The sequence below is a fragment of the Globicephala melas genome, chromosome 1 (genome assembly GCF_963455315.2).
Source record: "Globicephala melas chromosome 1, mGloMel1.2, whole genome shotgun sequence".
NCBI classification, from domain to species: domain Eukaryota; kingdom Metazoa; phylum Chordata; class Mammalia; order Artiodactyla; family Delphinidae; genus Globicephala; species Globicephala melas.
In genome coordinates, this window is record NC_083314.1 from 38,076,633 (window position 1) to 38,093,188 (window position 16,556).

Here is a 16,556-nt window from a genome sequence, read left to right on the forward strand (position 1 = left end):
CCCCAATCCTAATCAAGCCACCACACTGAAAGTCCACCTTGAACTAGACTCCAACACTTCATAAATACCCCGACTTTGCCCTCCCCATTCTGAAAGGCTGCTAAGTCTCCATCCAAGGTAGTACTTCCCCTTACCTGAGTGAGCAATAAACTCAGCTCTTTCTCTCACCCACAGGTGGTTGTAGTGATCTTTTCAGGGAGCCCTTCCCAAGATGCCCTCTCACGGTCCCTAACCCAGCTCCTTACCTGGCTTCCCTACCCCTAGATATCTGCCCACTGTCTCCAGAGGCAAGGTCCAATTTCAGTGATACCAGCAGCCTAAAGGCTTTTGTCATTGGATGAGTTCCATGTAAGAGAATCTGGCCTGCCTAGCTCACTTCATAATGAACTCAAAAATAGATGTGCAAGGATGTCTGTTTTCACCCACAGTGACACAAAAATTCAGCATTCCTTTGTGGATTCTAAAACCAATTCCACTCTCACTGAACGTATTAGTGAGCAATGTCACCTTTTCCTAATATTTCAGAGAGGGGAAGGAAGACTGGGTTTACATTCCATGGCTGGGCATCATTTAACTCAAAAGGGCCCCCTGGGCCAGGTCTCTTTCAGAGTGCTTCCTCCCAGCTCCACATCTTTCCTGACTCAGACCCCAGTGTGCTCAGCCCCCACCCTCCTTCTGCTCCATCATTTATCATGCAAAGTGGATTATGACTCCACCTGGAGGTCACCCAGAAATATTTTTTTAACAAAAATATTCTCTTACCATAAGGAATTACTGTCCTAACTGTTAGGAAAATTTTAAAGTCACCAAACATTACATTTGTGGTTACGGCTAATTCGAATCAAAACATTGAAAACAACTTTACTGTCTACCCACAGCCTATCAATACTATGAAATCACTATATCATGATAACAAGGGATGAGGTAGATTGAAACGTACTCACATGGAAGGACCTTCAGGACATACTGTTAAGTGTATAAGGCAAGTTGTTTACATATGTGTATAACATAATCCCATTTATGTTAAAATTATATATATAATATTTATATTATATATATATACACACACATAATGGGAGGCTTGTGCACACGTGTGTGTGAGTGTGAGTGTCAGTGTGAGTGTATGGAATGGGGCGGCTAACTTGCATGAAACACTCTTCTCAGACCTGACAGAATTAGGACTGGTTTCCCTCTGAAGAGCAGACCTGTGTTTCTTGCAATGGCAGTGTTGTGGGTTGAAGTGTGTCCCCACTAAAGATATGGTGAAGGCTTCATCTCCAGTACCTCAGAGAAACATTTCCTTCACTCATGAGTCTGCAGTCTGGGCAGGGCTCAGAGAGGGACAGCTCACTTCTGCTCCACTCAGCACAGCTGGGCTGGCTCAAAGGCCAGGCATTAAATCATCTGCAGGCCCCGTCGCACATGCAGCCTGTGCCTGAACTGGAAAGACTTGGCTAGCTGGAGCCTGGAACAGCTGAGGGTTCCTTGGGCCTCTCTAGCTTTCTGTGGCCTCTCCGCGTGGTCTCTCAGAACAGCAGCTTCAGGGCTGCCGGACTTCTTACATGGTGGCTCCGGGCTCCAAAGGCATGTGTCCTGAGAGACAGAGCCAGGCAGAAGCTGTACTGCCCATTACGACCAACCATATGCTATTAGTGAAGCAGTTTTATGAAGATCCACCCCATTTCAAGGACAGGACATACAGACCCCAGCTCTTGATAGAGGAGTGTCATGTCACATCGTAAAAAGAGCACGTGGTGTGCTCATAAGGAAGATCATAAGATGTGTGGATGCAAGTGAGAGACTGCTGTTCCGGACCCAGAATCGGGGGCTTCTGTGGGTGGCACAACTGGGGCAAGAAGCTGGGTTTGCAAGAGCTGAGGCCCTGTAGATTGTCGACAGGATGGGGGCAGGAGGCTGATGACGTGGAAAGGAGACGAATGCCGAGACAGGGGCTTGACCGGATGGCAAATTTACAGCCAAAGTCAGATTAAAATTAGTTTTGCCTTCAGGCTGAACTTTTAGGGCTCACGTTAGGCCCAAAGACATAATAAGACTTCAGCCTGGGACTTCCCTGGTGATCCAGTGGTTCGGAATCGGCTTTCCAATGCAGAGGATGTGGGTTGGATCCCTCATTGGGGAACTAAGATCCCACGTGCCTTGGGGCCACTAAGCCCATGCCTAGAGCCGTGCACAACAAAAGACCCTGCATGCCACAACTGAGACCCGACACAGCCAAATAAATAAATAAGTAAATAAAATTCAAGGATCTTTAAAAATAAATACATAAAAGACTCCAGCCTGAGTTCAGTAGAAATCAGCTGCTTCTTGATTCTGCTCACTTATAACTTACTAGACAGCATGGGGAAAGCAGAGAAGCTATGAAACGATATTAAGGTAGTTAGTAAACTAAACTTGTGGTCTTTCCAAGGGTGTGTTGGTAAATGCTTAACAACTGGCTCTCCCGAAAAGGAAAAAAAAGAGAAAAGCCCTGATGTGTAATATTTGCCTACTTCCATGATACAAGTACTCTCACCATGGCCAATTTGAAGCCACCAGCTGCCACCACTGAATCTGTATTAGCAGAGCTAAGCACCATCAGTTCGCTCAAACCTGCACAGCCGGCTCCAGCACTCGCCCTGACTTTCACTTTCCACATTCTTAACATAATTAGTTATTCTTAAAGGGCCAGCTCAATGCTGCTCTCCTCTTCCAAGGACTTGCAAGTAACAGGACAGCTTGTTTCCATCCTTGCTGGAGAAGAAGAGGGAACAAGGGCTCCCTGAGACAGGGGACGCTCACGCTCTTCAACTCTAAGGACGTCAGCATCTTGCATGAAGCCATGGCCTTAACCCAGGTGTCTGCGAGCCCTGAGTCCACCTTCATGTTCGCTAGCACTGCATTCCCCTGGGAGCAACAGAAAAACCCCTGCAATGGCTGAATCAAATAGAGATTTCTTTTCCTTCCATAACAAAAATTCTGGGAAGAGCAGACCAGCACCTCCGGCAGCCAGGCTCCTTCTATATTTCCAATTATCCATCTTCCTCCTTGTCACGGTGGGGTCACAAGACAGCTGCCCCACCTTCAGCATCATGCCAAAAAAAAAAGAGGAATGTGAAGGGTCAAATGTGTGCCCCGGCTGATTCTGACCCCTAACAAGCAGCCAACAGGAAAGCCCCAGTGAGGACTTCAGCTTACATCCCCTGGGCTAGGGTCACATCTTGGGATGTGAATATCCTAGGCCTCCCACCTCTTCAAATTCCCCTTTGAGAAACTATGAAACCTCTCCTCAGCAAAGAATATAATAAAAGGCCCTAAGATATCAGGTAGCAGGGGACCCTGAGGTTGATCTCAGAGGCTGTGACTCACATGGGCATGGGGGACAGTCATCCAGCTGCTGTTTCTGGAGAGCTCCCTCTCAAGGACAACTAAGTCCCACCTCGCCGCCAAGTCTGTCCACACAGGCTGGACCTTTCTCCTCAGCTGGGCTGCTCTGGGCCAGCATCACAGGCCTCCGCTAGAGTTCATGGCAAGCTCCAAAGATTCTCCAGAGCAGGGATCTCTGAAACTCTGGATCCCACACTTCATCATTAAAAAATGATTAGGCACATGTATTTCTGATAGATATATAGCTACTATTTATATAATATATCCATGTAATATTTACTAGCACAAAACATATGCAAAAATAGAAATCTTAAAAAGACAAGATTAAAAAAAAAGAGAAATTCTAATATTTTTCTCCCTACACCCCAGTAGTCCCTGCAACACATCCCCTTTGGAGACTAAGCCTCTAAAGTTGTGTGAGAGGAAGCAGTCAGCATATGTTATGCTACTAACCAGTCCTTTGGGACCTTAGTTACAGGCCTAACCTTCCCTTGGCTCAGAGTGTACTCCTGTTCCCCTCTGAGGATGCTACATGTTGGGTAGAACCCTTACCCCTTCTGGCATTGCCTGCTGTCCAGGGAATTTGCCAAGAACCCACATTCTTCTTCATTAATGTCCATCCCAGAGCACGGGGACACATATGCTAATGAAGTCCCAGAAGCATCCCTTAATTTCTCAAGGGAGGTATGAGAACCAAACTAACTTGGAGCATTGAGGGAAAAGAAAAACACATAACTACCCATGCTGTCTCACAATGTCTCCAGCAAGTCTGCCTCAGTGTCAGCCTCTCAGCGCCCCTAGATCAACAGCCCACCCCAGAGGGTCGCCAGTTCATGAAGGATGCCAAGAAAAGTCAGGATACCCCTTACTTGCTATATCCTCCCCCGCTAGTTGTTAGACTTTAACTTCTCTAGTTGTTAGACTCACAAGTTTTCTAGTTAGACTTAGAATATGTCTACATTCTTTGGTTTTTAAAGGTGGGGGAATGGGAGACAGGGACGAAGACAGGGCAAATGTGAAAACGAAAGGCAGACAAGAAAAGAGAGAATTTTTAAAAAGGTAAAATAGTATTTAGAACTACAACGCCCAGAGGCAGAAAAGCCAGGAGAAGCAGAATTAAGTCTGCACAGATCCCGAACACACAGGGTGAGGACACAGACACAGCGAACAGCAATGCCACAGGAAAAAGGAGAGGGGGAAATGGATTCCTAAAAAAGAAAAGTCCCAGATGAACACCCGCTGAATGGGGAGGCTTTGGAGATGGGAGTTGCTGGGAAGGAAAATAAGGAAAGAGAAGCCAAAGGGAAGGGTGTATTGGCTCATTGCATGACCTGGAACCAAAGGGTGGAAACTGGGGACAAGTCAAAAAACACACACCGGCCAGGGGTGAGGCCTGAAGGACCCGAAAAATGGCAGTGTTGGCTGACCTGGGACTTTTGGGTCGGTGTGCTTCCAGACCTCCCTCACACTGTCCTTGACCAGTCCTGTGGCCCCCGAACTCCAGGTAACAGAGTGGACGCAAAAGTTACCCCACCCCAAAGCAGCAAAGCAGTCCTATCCAGAGACTTACCCTTTTCACAGGTCTCCCTTTCTGCGGTCAGTGGTGGCAGCGCCACCCAGTGGCTGACTGCGGTGGTGTGGTGGACCGCACTTCACCACAATTCCTTCCCCCAGCTTGCCCAGGTTCTTCTCAAGGGCTACCACCACCTCCTCACTGCGTGTCTACGGGGAGTCACCTCTCAGGACGGATGAACAGACCCAGAGGAGGCGGGGCACACTCAAGCATCTGGTAGGGCCGCCGGGAGCTCGCAGCCTAGGACACCACCATTGGCCTTTAGCTGTGGGCAGCCAGATCTGTTCAATAGCGACAGCTAGTGGTCAACCTCAAAAGCAAGGTGCTCTGAGCCTCCAGGGGAAAGAAATGTCAAGGTATAGGGAAATCAAGACAGAGTCTTGGCTGCGAGTGGAGGCTAGCATATACCCAAAGCCATCCTTGGGTAAAATGGTACATAGAAAACCTAAACTCTTTACAGTGATGTGCAAGGACCCCGGCCACCTCCCCAGACACACCTCAGGTCACCTGCCATGCTTTGGATTCCCTGAGGACACAGAACCGCTGGCCCTCTGAAGGCGCCCTGCTATTCCCGCTGTACCTCTACCCAGGCCACCGCTTCTGCCCAGACACTCTTCACTCTCCCCGTAGTCTGCTTAAATCCTGCTCATCCTTTAAGACTCAGCTCAACCACTACCCCCTCTAGGAAAACTTGCCCCCTTCTGCCAGGGCCCAACCCTCAAGGCTGGGATGGGTGCTCTCCCACCCCTCTCCCGTGCCTCTATAAATTTCTGTATTTGCCTGCCTTGAGTTTACCAACTCTAAATTTACCTTTTAAATTGTCTTACATGACTACATCCAGGGACTTGCTGTATTTTACTCACTGTTGCATCCTTAGTACCAAACACAGATCTTGGCATGTATAAAGTATTTAATTAATATATCAGAAATAGAGGACTCTTAGACCCTAATACTGGGAAAGGCTTTAGGGGAAACTGAGACCCACAGGGACAAAACAACTTTGCATTTCAGGAGAGAGGCGTAGATGGATGTAAAAGTCATTTCTCCAGATTCCAGACCATTACTCTTTTCACCACACCACCCTGGTTTTGCCTCCTTGCCAACACCCAGCAGCACTGAGCTATCATGCTGGTAGGAGGGCCCTCCCCTCTCTGCAGCTCTCCTGACTTTGCCATCTCCAGCAGTGCCCTATACCTTAGCTCTACTCCTTCCGGCCCACTTCCTGCAAAACTTTCTCATCAGAAGGAAACCACGTCTTCCTGAAACCGCTCCAGCAAACCCACTGCTGAGATCTTCATCCTCAAGGATATATTTTAAAAGAAGAAAACGCGTAACTGTATGCACGCAGGTGCTCACTGGCAGCACCGTAGTAAAATCTAAAAATTAGAAATGACCAAAATCTCCATATAAATAAAATTAACCTCCTCCGTATAAATCAAATTATCAGTCACATAATGCAAAAGCTAAAGAGTATCGACATACTGGGATGATTGTTTAACTTCATTTATTAGCCAACATTTCCATATACTCACTATGTTCAGACATTATTCTACTGTATGAATATTAACTCATTGAATGCTCAAAATGAGGTAGCTGCTATTCTGATTCCCATTATTTATGTCAGAACACATTTGATTTGGTCCAATAAAAAATAGAAGTTAAGTGACCTACCAGACACTTATGTGGGGGGAGCTCTGTGAGGCACGTCAAATATTTTTCTTCCACAGAGTAGTGTAACACGTACTCTTAAAAGAACCTGGTCTGTTCAGTGAGTTTTAAAAGTTACATATTTTATTAAACACAAAAAATAGAATAATCATAAAGGTATTTAGATTGTCAAAAAATTACATATTTTAACTTTTGCCATCATCTCATGGATGGAGAGTTTCCACGTGTTTATTGGTCTTTTGAAGTGATAACTTTAAACATTTTTATCCTATAGATATACTTGTGAAATTATACCAGACAAAAACTCACTGAAACCACGCCTTCATATTCATGCAACTGCAGATCCAAGTGAGGATCCATTACCTCCACCACTGATAGGTCACAAGGGCTAAAATAATAGTGAGAGCTAACATGTACTGAGTACTACATAAGTGTTAGCTCATGTAATCTTTATTTATTTTTTTTGTGTGTGTGTGGTACGCGGGCCTCTCACTGCTGTGGCCTCTCCCGTTGCGGAGCACAGGCTCCGGATGCGCAGGCTCAGCGGCCATGGCTCACGGGCCCAGCCGCTCCCCGGCATGTGGGATCTTCCCGGACTGGGGCACGAACCCGTGATCCCTGCATCGGCAGGCGACTCTCAACCACCGCACCACCAGGGAAGCCCTCATGTAATCTTTAAATAATCCCATAGGGTAGGGATTATCATTATAGTCATTTTACAGAGGAAGAAACTGAGATAGAAAGAGGTTAAATAATTTACTAAACTGAAACAGGCAGTAAAGGTGAAGCCAGGCTTCCAACACAGGCAGCCCTACTTCGGAGCACCCTTGCTGCTTTATTGCCCTGGGCTGCCACTCAGGGCAAAACCCTTCAGAGTGAGCAAAAGGACGTATCAGATATGATACGTAAAGTAATCTTGTTCCAAAGTTGGAAGTTATCCCAGCTCTGAATTTATCATTGCAATCACAGAAAATTATAATATTATAACTCATAGTTATTTTTATGTCTATTAAATGGTATTAACCAGTGGTTAATCATTATCCTGAGCAATGCTAGGGAGGCATGGCTGTCATTCAATAATAAGGAAATTATTAAACAGATCGTAGCACACTCACATTATGAAAGATTGTGACAACACTAAAAAATAAAAATATGAAAAAAGGTAAAAATATGAAAAAAGGTAAAAACATGAAAACTATTTATAATACAGTATCAAATGGAAAGAAAACAATGGCAGGTTCACAACACAAAATCTATATTGTTAAAAAAAAGATGTGTGCATACAGGCAAAAACTAGAAGGGAATGTAAAAAATATGAATCTAATTTGTGTTTGGGTGGTAAGATGAAGTCTTTCTTTTTCTATTTTAAAAATTCTTTTAAGGGTATCAGATTACCCCTTTTTAGAACTGAAAAAAAGAAAATGAAAGAAAATCTGAAGGCTTTCTGACCCATTTCTCCACCAAGCTGCTTTCATCATTAGTCTTCAGAGCCCGGAATGCTCTCTGCAGAGCAGGCTGACAGCCGGCTAACATGTCAGCCCTCTGGTGAGGTCAGTCTGGGTTCATTTTACTGCATCAATTCAAATATTCTCTGTTATGGATAATAGATTGCGCTGAGTCTAAAACAGATCTGAAAGGTAAGGGTATAGATGTAGAGGTAAGATGTATTGAAAAGGCTCTGGAGGATATTACAGTTTGGGAATGTGAGGCCATCTGTGAAATAATTAGTATTGTTTAACTGAAGTTGTGGCCAAAAAATGACAATTGAAACTAGGAAGGAAAATTGTCAGTTTCAGAAAGAGGATAACACTATCAAATAACCTAATTTTACCGGAGAGCAAACGTCTCTGGAAGTACATTGTTAGTGAGCACAGTTCCTCTTGTTGAGGCTCTTAGAATTCTTGGCTTAAGACAAAGGTACTGGTTCCGACGACCCAGGCTATCCTGAAAAAACAATCTGCAAGTGAAGTAAAGTAAGTGAAAGCATGTTTTAAAGAATAGAAGCTTCATATTTTTAATTTTTTCTTAAATGGCTTTTGGTAGCTGAGTAATTTGTGTAAGTATATTGTTTTTAATAAATAAGGTGGCTTTTTAGTGATAAACTAGAAGTTCTCAGAGTCCTGTTATCGGACAACTCACCCTGGGGAGAGGAGGGCAGTGCTTCAATTGAACCCGAAAAAGCAGTAGTTTTTAAAGTTCAGAAAGGGGTATGGCATACCTAGGGGTTAATTCACGATGATATCTGATTCCGAGATAAGCCTTATTTTGTATTCTGACAGGCCCAAGGGGACACAATCCGAAACAAAGTCTAAAGGGAGAAACTAAGTTGCTCTGAAGACTAACACCCAGTTTTTCCTTTTAGTCCAAACAGATTGGTGTCTGGGAGGCCCTCCTTTTCTGGCCTACCTTCTTCTTCACTTTTCTATCTGTCCATTCTAACACACACACACGCACACACGCACACACCTTCCACCCCACCCCCAGGCTTAAAGTTGCATCCTGTCTGGGCCCTTCCAGGTCAAAGCCAGTGAGATGGTCCTTCTCAGGAGCCTCGAATGAAAAGTAACTTGTTCCTTGCTCAGTGCTGAGACCCACAAGAATGGATCCACAGTTAGTTGTGTGTTGGGGTTAAGCCTTTCAGATTCTTAGCATCTATACAATAGATGAATCTCATTCCAATGTTGATCATCTCTCACAGCGTAACCTGGAGGTGTTAGTACAGTAAAAGGTCCTCTTTCAACAATGATGACACAAAGCAACAAAAGAGAAGAGGACTGAGAATTCTGTCCTGCAATGAATGTGAAGTTGTAACTCCACTGTTAGAGAAGCAGACTTGCAAATGGACAAGTTAAGAAGATATTCATCTTCTCCTGATGAGTTTAGACTGTATCACCTCTGAGAATGAATATTTGTCCTAGGGATGTTTGTATGGACATCTGATTAAACAGTTACCAGCTAGACACTTGGAAGACTAAAGAGGAAAGTCCGCAAGTCTGCACTGGGGAAAACTTGAATGGGAACAGACTTAAGTATGCTCACCCTGAGCTGCTCTGCAGGACTTGGAGTTCCAAGCTCCCCTCACCACACACCCCTGGTACCTTCTGCAGAATGTGGGTTGCCAAGGCCACCAGGTACTATTCTGTTGAATGTCTGTGAACTTATTCTTTTTTTTTTTTTTTTTTTAAACATCTTTATTGGAGCATAATTGCTTTACAATGGTATGTTAGTTTCAGCTTCACAACAAAGTGAATCAGTTATATATATACATATGTTCCCATATCTCTTCCCGCTTGCGTCACCCTCCCTCCCACCCTCCCTATCCCACCCCTCCAGGCGGTCACACAGCACCGAGCTGATCTCCCTGTGCTATGCGGCTGCTTCCCATTAGCTATCTACCTTACGTTTGGTAGTGTATACATGTCCATGCCTCTTTATTGCTTTGTCACCGTTTACCCTTCCCCCTCCCCATAGCCTCAAGTCCATTCTCTAGTAAGTCTGTGTCTTTATTCCTGTTTCACCCCTAGGTTTTTCATGACATTTTTTTTTTCTTAAATTCCATATATATGTGTTAGCATACGGTATTTGTCTCTCTCTTTCTGACTTACTTCACTCTGTATGACAGACTCTAGGTCTATCCACCTCATTACAAATAGCTCAATTTCGTCTCTTTTTATGGCTGAGTAATACTCCATTGTATATATGTGCCACATCTTCTTTATCCATTCATCCGATGATGGACACTTAGGTTGTTTCCATCTCTGGGCTATTGTAAATAGAGCTGCAATGAACATTTTGGTACATGACTCTTTTTGAATTATCGTTTTCTCAGGGTATATGCCCAGTAGTGGGATTGCTGGGTCATATGGTAGTTCTATTTGTAGCTTTTTAAGGAACCTCCATACTGTTCTCCACAGTGGCTGTATCAATTTACATTCCCACCAACAGTGTAAGAGGGTTCCCTTTTCTCCACACCCTCTCCAGCATTTATTGTTTCTAGATTTTTTGATGATGGCCATTCTGACTGGTGTGAGATGATATCTCATTGTAGTTTTGATTTGCATTTCTCTAATGATTAGTGATGTTGAGCATTCTTTCATGTGTTTGTTGGCACTCTGTATATCTTCTTTGGAGAAATGTCTATTTAGGTCTTCTGCCCATTTTTGGATTGGGTTGTTTGTTCTTTTGTTATTAAGCTGCATGAGCTGCTTATAAATTTTGGAGATTAATCCTTTGTCAGTTGCTTCATTTGCAAATATTTTCTCCCATTCTGAGGGTTGTCTTTTGGTCTTCTTTATGGTTTCCTTTGCTGCGCAAAAGCTTTGAAGTTTCATTAGGTCCCATTTGTTTACTTTTGTTTTTATTTCCATTTCTCTAGGAGGTGGGTCAAAAAGGATCTTGCTGTGATTTATGTCATAGAGTGTTCTGCCTATGTTTTCCTCTAAGAGTTTGATAGTTTCTGGCCTTACATTTAGGTCTTTAATCCATTTTGAGCTTATTTTTGTGTATGGTGTTAGGGAGTGATCTAATCTCATACTTTTACATGTAGCTGTCCAGTTTTCCCAGCACCACTTATTGAATAGGCTGTCCTTTCTCCACTGTACATTTCTGCCTCCTTTGTCAAAGATAAGGTGACCATATGTGCGTGGGTTTATCTCTGGGCTTTCTAGCCTGTTCCATTGATCTATCTTTCTGTTTTTGTGCCAGTACCATACTGTCTTGATTACTGTAGCTTTGTAGTATAGTCTGAAGTCAGGAAGCCTGATTCCTCCAGCTCCATTTTTCGTTCTCAAAATTGCTTTGGCTATTTGGGGTCTTTTGTGTTTCCATACAAATTGTGAGATTTTTTGTTCTAGTTCTGTGAAAAATGCCAGTGGTAGTTTCATAGGAATTGCATTGAATCTGTAGATTGCTTTGGGTAGTAGAGTCATTTTCACAATGTTGATTCTTCCAATCCAAGAACATGGTATGTCTCTCCATCTATTTGTATCATTTTTAATTTCTTTCATCAGTGTCTTATAATTTTCTGCATACAGGTCTTTTGTCTCCTTAGGTAGGTTTATTCCTAGGTATTTTATTCTTTTTGTTGCAATGGTAAATGGGAGTGTTTTCTTGATTTCACTTTCAGATTTTTCATCCTTAGTGTATAGGAATGCCAGAGATTTCTGTGCATTAATTTTGTATCCTGCTACTTTATCAAATTCATTGATTAGCTCTAGTAGTTTTCTGGTAGCATCTTTAGGGTTCTGTATGTATAGTATCATGTCATCTGCAAACAGTGACAGCTTTACTTCTTCTTTTCCGATTTGGATTCCTTTTATTTCCTTTTCTTCTCTGATTGCTGTGGCTAAAACTTCCAAAACTATGTTGAATAAGAGTGGTGAGAGTGGGCAACCTCATCTTGTTCCTGATCTTAGTGGAAATGCTTTCAGTTTTTCACCATTGAGGACGATGTTGGCTGTGGGTTTGTCATATATGGCCTTTATTATGTTGAGGAAAGTTCCCTCTATGCCTACTTTCTGCAGGGTTTTTATCATAAATGGGTGTTGAATTTTGTCAAAAGCTTTCTCTGCATCTATTGAGATGATCATATGGTTTTTCTCCTTCAATTTGTTAATATGGTGTATCACGTTGATTGATTTGCGTATATTGAAGAATCCTTGCATTCCTGGAATAAACCCCACTTGATCATGGTGTATGATCCGTTTAATGTGCCGTTGGATTCTGTTTGCTAGTATTTTGTTGAGGATCTTTGCATCTATGTTCATCAGTGATATTGGCCTGTAGTTTTCTTTCTTTGTGACATCCTTGTCTGGTTTTGGTATCAGGGTGATGGTGGCCTTGTAGAATGAGTTGGGGAGTGTTCCTCCCTCTGCTATATTTTGGAAGAGTCTGAGAAGGATAGGTGATAGCTCTTCTCTAAATGTTTGATAGAATTCGCCTGTGAAGCCATCTGGTCCTGGGCTTTTGCTTGTTGGAAGATTTTTAATCACAGTTTCAATTTCAGTGCTTGTGATTGGTCTGTTCATATTTTCTATTTCTTCCTGATTCAGTCTTGGCAGGTTGTGCCTTTCTAAGAATTTGTCCATTTCTTCCAGGTTGTCCATTTTATTGGCATAGAGTTGCTTGTAGTAATCTCTCATGATCTTTTGTATTTCTGCAGTGTCAGTCGTTACTTCTCCTTTTTCATTTCTAATTCTATTGATTTGAGTCTTCTCCCTTTTTTTCTTGATGAGTCTGGCTAATGGTTTATCAATTTTGTTTATCCTTTCAAAGAACCAGCTTTTAGTTTTATTGATCTTTGCTATTGTTTCCTTCATTTCTTTTTCATTTATTTCTGATCTGATTTTTATGATTTCTTTCCTCCTGCTAACTTTGGGGTTTTTTTGTTCTTCTTTCTCTAATTGCTTTAGGTGCAAGGTTAGGTTGTTTATTCGAGATGTTTCCTGTTTCTTAAGGTAAGATTGTATTGCTATAAACTTCCCTCTTAGAACTGCTTTTGCTGCATCCCATAGATTTTGAGTCGTCGTTGTGAACTTATTCTAAAGTGGATAACTTAGACTTCAGGAAGGCATTGCTGAGAAAATATTGGACGGACAACTTCTTTTGAGCAATGTTGCCATTTCCCAAAAAATGAATAAGGAGTCATCCAGTAGAGTGGAAAGGCAGAACAAGATTAGAACTAGTAGCACCCATAGGGGGCCCTCCATGGGTTAACTAGGGGTTAACTTCATAGTGTTATTTCTTGGAGTATAGGAAAAGTCATATTAGCATACAGTTTAAAATTTTTTCTTTCATGATTGAGATTCCCGGTCATTACCCCAACCCTACCATAAACTCTGATAATCCTATACCTCCTTGTGTGATGTTGTGAAGGGTAAAGCAACAGGGTTCTAAAGCATAGCGTTTCTTATCCTATATTTACCCGTTCATGGGAGCTCATAGAGGGCTCAGCATCTATCAAGGAGACCATATCCCAAAGTTCAGAATATGACCATCAACAAAGGGACCTGGAAATAGTGAGGAGAAGCACAGAATGCTGGCCAGTAAATGCCAGGTGGTCAGTTCAACCGGGGCCTGATCTAAATCCTTCTCTTTACGAACCCACACTAGAGGAAGGGAACCCTCAGGCAGAGGCAGGCAGATGATTAGACCATCTACCTCTACTTGAGTCTAATTTGGTAAAGCAGAGTTTCTTAAATCCATCTTATCCAGATTTTCAAAACACTAGCATAGTTACACAAATAACTCTAAATTTACTTTAGTTTCCATTGAATTATGTTTACTTTCCATGTATCGTTAATACATTTTTACAGATGTGCTTTTGCTTTTTTAAATTGATTTGGCTTGCTAGTAGTTTATTTTATTGCTTTTTTCTTTCTATTGGTATTTATACCTCTCTCCACAAACACACACGAGGACCAGTTCCTGAATTTATTTATGAATAAATAAATGAATTCTACTCTAAATTCCAATTTATTCTATTGCTTTCCCCTTTTATCTCCCTTTTATGCTTACCTCCTTTCTTTTTTTAGAAATTTATTTGAAAATAAATAAATGGCTAATTTGTTTTTAATCCCCCTTATCTAAGTAATGAAAATATTTAAGACTACGAATACAAAAATATTTAAGACTATGCCTTGGCCACATCTCATAGATTTTGTTCTTAATATTCTCATTAGCATTGTTTTCAAGTCATTCTTAGTTACAGATTTGGTCTCCTCTAGATTTCAAGAGTAAACCAGGAGGATTCTTTTTCCAAGAGGTTGAAATGTTTATTTCTTCCAACTTTTGCTATTTATTTCTAATTTTACTGTACTATGGTTAGAAAATCCTGCTGTAAGAGATAAACTTGTTTTAACGTTGTCTCTTTTTCTATATTCTTTTGTATGCATGAAATATAATAATTTTTATTGTGGTGAAATATACAACATAAAGTTTAGAATTTTAACCATTTTTAACTGTACAGTTTAGTGGCACTACTTACGTAATTCACATTGTTATGCAACCATCCACCATTATCCATTTCCAGAACTTTTTCATCATCCCAAACTGTGCTTTTGGTGTCCCATTCAAGAAATCATTGCCAAATCCAATGTCCTGAAGATTTTGCCTTAAGTTTTCTTCTAAGAGTTTTATAGTTTTAGCTGTTACAGTTAGGTCTTTGATCCGTTTTGAGTTCATTTTTATTTATGTGATAAGGGTCCAACATCATTCTTTTGAGGGTAACACATTTTTAAACAGAAAGCAAAGAATCAGAAACTATTAGCTCCAGAAGGGGCCCTCCCCATTTATGAATGAAGAAATTGGGATAGAAATAAAATAATAAGCCAAGCTCACACAACGGATTGACGGCAGCAGCAGACTAAAAGTCAAAGCCTGTCTATTTTCAATGCATTACACTAATGTTTGCTTTTTTTAAATGAAGTTTGCTTTATGATCAATACAGTGAGTTTTTTGATGCTTCATGGGCATTTGAAAATAAGGTACATTCTCTGTTTTCAGAGTTCTGTGTGTGTGTGTGTGTGTGTGTGTGTGTGTGTGTGTGTATCTTTCTTTCTGTCCATATAACTAGATAGGTATGACAACCTTATTAATTGTATTATTCTCAGAACATAGTGTTAAGAGCTCAGGCTCTGATGCCAGGCAAACCTGTGTGACCTTGAACTCACACTTGTAACCTCTCCAAACCCCAGTTAAAGTACAGGTGGTATCCCATTGAATGCATAGCCCTAAAAGGGATTTCAATCTTCATACACATTTCTTTCTGACTTTCAATGGAACCCAAATAGCTGGCCCACAGGAACTCCTATTACCGTCACCTGTCCTCTCTTATGCTCTAGCGCCATAAACTCCCAGAACCCTCTCATAATTCTATGCCCATAACATTCTCTTGCTCTGCCATCTTGGGCTCCCCAGCCCCTCTGTCCTCATTCCCATCTCCATGTGCCAAGCTTCAGGCACAGGACCTTGGGCTATTGTCTCTCATCCTGAGGGAATGTCATTTCCCTTCAGTCCCAGTGCTTGAGAATTCATCCTCTTCATTTTCCCCTGCCTTCTCCTGTTCTCTCTCTCCTCAGAGAATGGAGGCAGTAGTAGGCAACCGAGAAGATTGTGACATACTCCCAACCTCTTAATAATTGTTGTCTTATCACAGCTATTTAAAAGTCTCATTACGTGCCTCACACGTGAAGTCTTAGACTTCATGGGAGACACATAAATCCTCCATTCAGACACTGAATGGGCCATTCAGACAAGATGAATTGCACAAAGGTTACAAAGCTACTCAGTCGACTTGTCCCAATCCGGTTCCCTCCCCACCGTCTTATACTGAACTTCTTGGAAATTTCCTATCGCATTTGTAATAGTTTCTTTTTAATGCACACAGATAAGTTCCTTTTAGTTTTTCCCCAAATGTCCTAGTTCAGTGGACTAGGAAATATTTTCATAAGATTCTGCCTGCTGTTGATCCCTGATTTCCCAGCCACCCAACCACCATCTTTTCACCTTCCCCTACCCCCTGTGTCCCGTCCCATTGCTTCAGAAAGAGGAAGTTCAGAGCTGACCTCATTCCAGAATTCTGAAAAAAAATACCAGTACTTTAGAAGAGCAGAAAGCCTTTACAACACCAGGATTGGGAAGAAATAAAGTAAGAAAAGAGAAAATCCTTACACAGGGAACTACCTGATACACATGAAAACCTACATTGGAACCTCTCTTCTAGGTCAAAAAGACCTTTTCTTCCCCTTCATAGAAACTGCAAGGTTTGAATCTGACCCAGAGACCCATCCTTGTCTAAGCTAGAAAGGGAATTTTGACTTGAAACTGACCGAGAGCTCAGACCAATCGAAGAGCAAGAGAAAGGGTGGCTGGGATGCCCGCTGGTGGGAGGAGCTCCTGAGCCCAGCCCTGAAGGCCTCAAGGGTTCAGGCGC